The following is a 6053-nucleotide window of genomic DNA, read 5'->3' as shown; positions in this document are numbered from 1 at the left end:
TCAGATACTCCACTAGACTATGAGACGAGCAATTTTTATGTCTTGGATTTATTGAGAGCTAGTCACTGTAAATGAATCTTAGAATTGTTTAGATTTATTATTCATATATATTTTAAATTGTAAGGATAATTATATTTTAAAATCAAGATAATATTAAATACTAATAGCAGAAACTAAGAAAATGTTATAAAAGACAACTGTGTACTTTTCTATTTAGTAATTTAGCATTATCTGCTAAAGAACTGAAAGAAAGTTGTTCCATTTTTCTGATAATAGATTCATATATCATGTTGCATAATGGTCAAATGGGTCGTTTTAATAAAATAGTTCTATTTTACCAATTAGTTTAGCATTTACAGTCAAATGGGAGTCTAAGACACAGAGTGACACTGTTTCCTAGGGTCATAAATATGAATTTAAAACAGTAATGTGTTCTCAAGGTCAGAGAAAAACAAGCCTACCACCTACAAGAGTAAGTTTTGGAAGTTACAACGTTAACTCATAAAAAGTCTCTTTGCATTCATAAAATATAACCATCAGTTGCAGAATACATTTCAAGTAGGATCTGTATCAGAAGGCAAAACACTTTCGGGATTTCTCCCCCTCTATTTTTAAATTAAAATTTGAATCTCACATGGTATAGCTGTCAATGTAAACCAAAGAATTTATCTGACAAAAATCTTGAGAGTTATGGATCCTCGTTGAGCTTTCCCTTTGCCCTAATGTTTGGAGTAACATTTTGTTATATTCTCAGTTTCTTCTACAGAGCTAATGTGAGTAATCTCTCCAATTTTCAAGCATTACTGAGGGTTACACACACATTTACAATCCTCAAGATTACTACTAGAATGCTTTGTTTAGTCCAGTACAAACCTTTTTTAAGTCGATGTTTATTTTACTACTTAGTATAAAGGATCTTGACATAAACGTATGTGTATTCTGAATGAGTTGTGTTTTAAATGAGCCTTTATTAAACTGGCACTGATAGTTTCAGAGCACTGCCAAAAAATTCTTATGGAAATTTTACTCTTCTGTCTTCTAAAGAAAGTAATTATATCTAAAGTCAATAAAATTAATTTCAGTTTCAGTTAAGATTCAGTGGGATTTATATTTAATGTATAAAGATACATTTGTTGAAACTTCCATACAAAGACATTCTTATGTAGTTAGTTTTAGTAAAAACTCCTTTTAAATGTTCTAATGCAGAATGCGAATATGTAGTTTGAGAGAACGTAGTCACCAAAATGAAATGCTTTTAGGCTAATTTTAAACACAAAAATAAATATTTTGTAAAACTTGTAATAGAATAAAGAGGCAGAGCCTAAGTTCCAGTGTCTAGTTGCCCTGTATGTTAGATATCATGTATAATATTAGAGCAAATTTCAAAGTTGGAAAATTTTATTATTTTCTTTTCCTTTGTCATTTAAAAAATATTTTATACTTAAAATAAATGAAATCAACAAATTAAAATGTACCGTACCTCTTTTGTGAGGTGTCTTTTAAAACTGCCTGTATGGAGTAGTCAGTCAAATGGTGGTTAAAATATTTATGTTTGCCCAATAAGTTGCTTCTAAAGTGTTTTTTCTAATATTTTTGTTTTAAAGAGATGATAAGTCTCATCTAATTGTCATTTTTCTAACTAATATTTTGCTCATTTGCTGTTCTGTTCTCTGCTTGCATATTGATTTGAAACATGTGAAATTGATTTTTCATAGGACATTAAATGGATGAGTGGCAATTTCATATATTTCTTCCTTCATAACAAGCATCTTAAAACCTATTTGTCTTTGGATACAACAATGATTTAGGGCTCTATTTTAAATCAGTCCTTTTAAAGACAAAGAATGGTAGCCCCCATCATCAGGTGGTAGATAAGCTGATTAGGCATTCCAGTTGCCTTCTCTAAAGAAAAATTTCACATGGTTGAATTAATATGGGTTTAGCATAGAAGGAAATGCTTCTTTTCAAAGCAAAACTGTTACAGTTCACCAATGCCACAAGGGCATGACTTCCTCAAGAAAAATAAATTGTGCATTTTATTTTATGGCAGATTAAATTCCATTTATTTTCCTTGCAGACAGCTGTTTTGAGTAGGGTGTCACTTGTACGAACCATTTTATGGATGTTGGGCTTCAGATCTTAGACAGGCATAACTTTCTCTGATGAAATGAAAGGTTATGTTTTATGATTATTCCTCATGTCAGCAAACCAGCTGTGAGCATTAATAATACAGTGTTTAGTATTTCAGGCAGCTCTTTTTGATGTCTAAATATCCATATGCTCTTAATTTTAAAAAAATAATAATTGCATTGACACCGCAAAAAAACACAAATATTTTCTTCTTTATCCTGAATTATAACACTTAGAAAATTATCAGTCTCTCATCAGTCAAGATTTTTGATGAGCTGTCAAGTTTTAACCATCAAATTCTTCTGTGTTTATGAAACATATTTTAACAAAATGCTTCTTATAAGAATTAAATGTTTTATGTCAAATGGGTAACAATTCCACAATTGAATAGTATCTTTAAGATGAGGCATTTATAGGTGACATTGTACATTTGTAAGATTTTATAGATGAGTAAAAGGAGACTCAGAAAGACAACCGCCTCAGTCACTAGGTCAATTTTACATGCTTAGATAAAATTGACGATTTTTTATGCTAGGTATGCAGGGTTCCCCTTCTCTGTAGTTTTTTCAGACATCTAATTCTGAGAAACTGAAACTATTCTGATAACTATCTTGAATTTAATAAAACCATGGTACAATTATATAGACACTCTAGATAATTGAATCTAATTTATTACCCGTTTTTTTGTCTTAGGATCAGGATTGAAATAGAAACCATCATTTCACTGTGTATATACAAGTATCTCAATAGAGGATTCGTGAGAATTATAAAAACTTGATTTCAGTATCCATAATGGCCTTCTAAGACTACAGGGGGCCAATCAGAGCCTTTTTCCTGGAGCAAACAAAGTTTCTAACTTTCTGAAAGGCTCACAAAATAATAAAATTGGTCATAAAACATAGTTAAATATGTTCATATATGTTTACATGCTCATATAAAGTAAAATTTATTGAAGTGAATAGAACTTAGGCTGGCCCCGTGTAGGTCATCTGATTCTGTCTTTATTCTGGACGTATCATTCCAGAGTTAGGCAGCCTAAGAAAGCTGCTTCATTTCACAAAAACCAAGACACTTTTTAGATTGTCCAGGGCCACTCTGGTATAAAATATCCACAGATAATGAGAGTTGGTCTGGGATAGAGAGAAGCTGGGCTGGGAACAAAAGGAGAGTGACTGAGAACAAGGTAAGCACTCAATACATTTTGGCCATTTTTGTACTTGATATAAAGAGCTGAAATTGAACTAGCTGACCTCTAATTTTATCTCCGACAACTTTGAGTTCAGATTAGTTTCTATGCTTTATAGGTTATAAAAATTATGAAACAAATAATAGTTTATTTGTTTGAGGACTATTGCCTTTGAATAGTTGCAAAGTGGTAGGAAGACCCCTTTACCTTTACAAAGAGCAAACACACTATCTTCAGAGACCTCTGGTGTCCCTATGATTTCATAAAGTTCCTTCTGAACTTGTGAGACTACCATTAAAAATTGTAACTCTGTGTATTACAGAAGCCAGTGAGCTCTTTATATGAGGGTTTATTAACTACTTAGCTTAAGTAAATAATTCATAATTTATTTTCATTAAATGGATGATTTAGGAAATAAAAATAAATTAATTTATTAAAAGTATGTAATAATTTAGTATCAGACCTCTCTGCTTTATTTGACATTGCTTGCAACAACACTCCTTCTTACCCAGGGCATTGTTTAACAATCATTCTGGCTTTTCTACAGTCTTTTTTCCTCTCCATTGGACATTGCTGCATCTCACCACCCACAGCTTATGCTATTGTGTGCACTGGGTTTGAGTGATCAATTCCTACTTTCAATACAATTAAACTCTTCTCTTCTGACCTGAACATTTAACAAACCACAGAACTTCTGGGCTTAAATGACCCACAGATATTTCAAACTTAATGTGTCTAACCTCTCCCAGTTTTAACTATTTATTCATAATTTTATGTCTGCTTTTGATGACATCATCGTCCATTCAAACTAGATATTTGAGAATTATACCTGTGATTTCTCTTTTTTCCTCATTCCTCACATCCAGTTAATGAACAAGTCTTGCCAAATTTATCTGCTGAGTACTTTTTAAGTTATCCCCGTTTGAAGTTCCATTCTACAGTGGCTTCTGTTCACTTAATTCACTTGTTTTCTCTGCCCCTAGCCTTGTCCCACTGAAATTCATCATCCATTGTCAAACCGATCTTTATAACAAGCACTATTATCCAAAACACCTCTCTTGTTAAAACTTTTTAGGGCTTCTGGAGGCCTAAACAAATCCCCACCCTTAACAGATCAAAGTCCGTCAAGAAGCCCTTAATTTGCTCTCTATCTAGCTCATCTTTCTCTATATTCTATCTTCCTTTGTTACCATTGCAAAACCAAGAAGGCACATTTTTTCCTCCACACACCATTTATTTTTCAATCCTATGTTTTTTTGTTTGTTTATTTGACCTCACAGATTGCAAGGACCTTGTCATTTTACAATCCCTTATTTTTTATTTTTTCACCTACAGCACCTGGTCTTCCTAGGTGGTCTCCCATCCAAGTACTAACCAGGCCCTACCCTGCTTAGCTTCCAAGATCAGACGGGATCGGGCTTGTTCAAGGTGGCATGGCCGTAGACAGTCCTGTGTTTTTTTAAATCCTGTTTTCTCTACCTGAAACATATCTATAACACTTCCCTTTTTTCTGTGCCCCTTATTCTAACTAATCTTTTAAGACTAATATAACACCTTCAGCCCACTTTCCTGTAAACCCTCCCATATTATGCCTCCCAGGTTATGCCACTTACTAACTGTGAGGTCTTGAAAAGTTTACTTTAAAACAATAACAACAACAACAACAAAAACCTATGACTCAATTCCCCCCAACAGTAAAATGAGGATAATAATGGTGCCCATCTCATCAGATGGTTATTAAGTATTAAAGTGAACATGTGTAAAGTGCTTGGGCAGTAGACAGCCCATAGAAACCCATAAACCTTTGGAATTAATTTTTATTTACTACCACGATACTGAGTCAATACCACTGCAATTTTCACATTGTTTGGATATGAGTTTCTATCTATCCCCCCACTACCAGCCAATGAACTCTTTGAAGAAGAGGATCATCATTTTTTTTTTTTTTTCTGATTCTGGATCATAGTCAAAAAAATCATTGTGAATTGAACCAATCTGTATATTTACTCATTTACTCATCCTGAAAGTAGAAATCATTCACTTCTTCAAAATTAAATGTATAAAAATAGGTTTTAGCTATTAGAGTTTGTTTCTTCAGTTCCTTTAATTAATTAAAGTGGATGAGAGGTTCCACAAAATAGAAAACTTTGACAGTGCACAATAATGACATATGTCAGAGATAATGGAACTTCCGGGAACAAACTACACTTCTTTGCAACAATTATTTCTTAATGTTACAAGCTCATGATCTATTAGGTTACCCCATCTGAGAGAGGTTGTAAGTAATATAGGGTATGGTATTAATTATTTTAAGCATGTTATTTGATTTTTCCAGGAAAAGATAATTTCAAGAAATCAGAATATGGTAGATGTAATTAAATTAGGATCAGAATTTATTCATGATCAGTGTCAAAAGAGTTTTATATTAAATACAAAATAAATTTTATTTATTTTGATTGAAAAATTCTTTGATCTCTAGGAATTTTTAATTCCAAGAGCATGAATCTATTAACAGTTGAAAAAGGATGGCATTTCTTTAAAGTTGAGTCTCAGTGGCAGGATGATATGGGATGGGAAAAGAAATATTTATTGAATACATTTGACCCAATGTTATATACAAAGATTTAGAATTTTAAATAAATGTGCAGAGGAATGTGTTTCATACCTGATTATCCCTAATCAAAATGAAGCTAATGGAAACAGTAAGATAAATTTATATATATTGTTATATATACAT

General features: G+C 32.3%; 1 protein-coding gene and 1 non-coding gene across 2 annotated transcripts in view; one reads left to right on the top strand and one right to left on the bottom strand.

The window, feature by feature from the left end:
- The window catches only part of GALNTL6 (polypeptide N-acetylgalactosaminyltransferase like 6), a 952184-nt gene that overhangs the window by 400234 nt on the left and 545897 nt on the right, over window positions 1-6053 (top strand). The window lies entirely within an intron of this gene.
- On the bottom strand, window positions 4643-4761 carry LOC111739774. The gene has a single exon (XR_002780372.1). It is a non-coding gene; the product is annotated as a 5S ribosomal RNA (ribosomal RNA).

Source organism: Pteropus vampyrus, unplaced genomic scaffold (genome assembly GCF_000151845.1).
Source record: "Pteropus vampyrus isolate Shadow unplaced genomic scaffold, Pvam_2.0 Scaffold53, whole genome shotgun sequence".
NCBI lineage: Eukaryota > Metazoa > Chordata > Mammalia > Chiroptera > Pteropodidae > Pteropus > Pteropus vampyrus.
Note: the sequence above shows the minus strand (reverse complement) of the source record. Positions and strands in the feature narration are given on the sequence as shown.